This window comes from Bison bison, unplaced genomic scaffold (genome assembly GCF_000754665.1).
Source record: "Bison bison bison isolate TAMUID 2011002044 unplaced genomic scaffold, Bison_UMD1.0 scf7180017864380, whole genome shotgun sequence".
NCBI classification, from domain to species: domain Eukaryota; kingdom Metazoa; phylum Chordata; class Mammalia; order Artiodactyla; family Bovidae; genus Bison; species Bison bison.
Window position 1 is genome coordinate 5689064 of NW_011494952.1, and position 613 is coordinate 5689676.

Below are 613 nucleotides of genomic sequence, written 5' to 3' on the forward strand. Positions count from 1 at the left end.
CTTTATTGACTATGCCAAAGCCTTTGAACTGTGTGGATCACAATAAAACTGTGGAAAATTCTGAAAGAGATGGGAATACCAGACCACCTGACCTGCCTCTTGAGAAACCTATATGCAGGTCAGGAAACAACAGTTAGAACTGGACATGGAACAACAGACTGGTTCCAAATAGGAAATGGAGTATGTCAAGGCTGTATGTTGTCACCCTGCTTATTTGCCTTATATGCAGAGTACATCATGAGAAACGCTGGGCTGGAAGAAACACAAGCTGGAATCAAGATTGCCAAGAGAAATATCAATAACCTCAGATATGCAGATGACACCACCCTTATGGCAGAAAGTGAAGAGGAACTAAAAAGCATCTTGATGAAAGAGAAAGAGGAGAGTGAAAAAGTTGGCTTAAAGCTCAACATTCAGAAAACGAAGATCATGGCATCTGGTCCCCACTTCATGGGAAATAGATGGGGAAACAGTGGAAACAGTGTCAGACTTTATTTTGGGGGACTCCAAAATCACTGCAGATGGTGACTGCACCCATGAAATTAAAAGACACTTACTCCTTGGAAGGAAAGTTATGACCAACCTAGATAGCATATTCAAAAGCAGAGACATT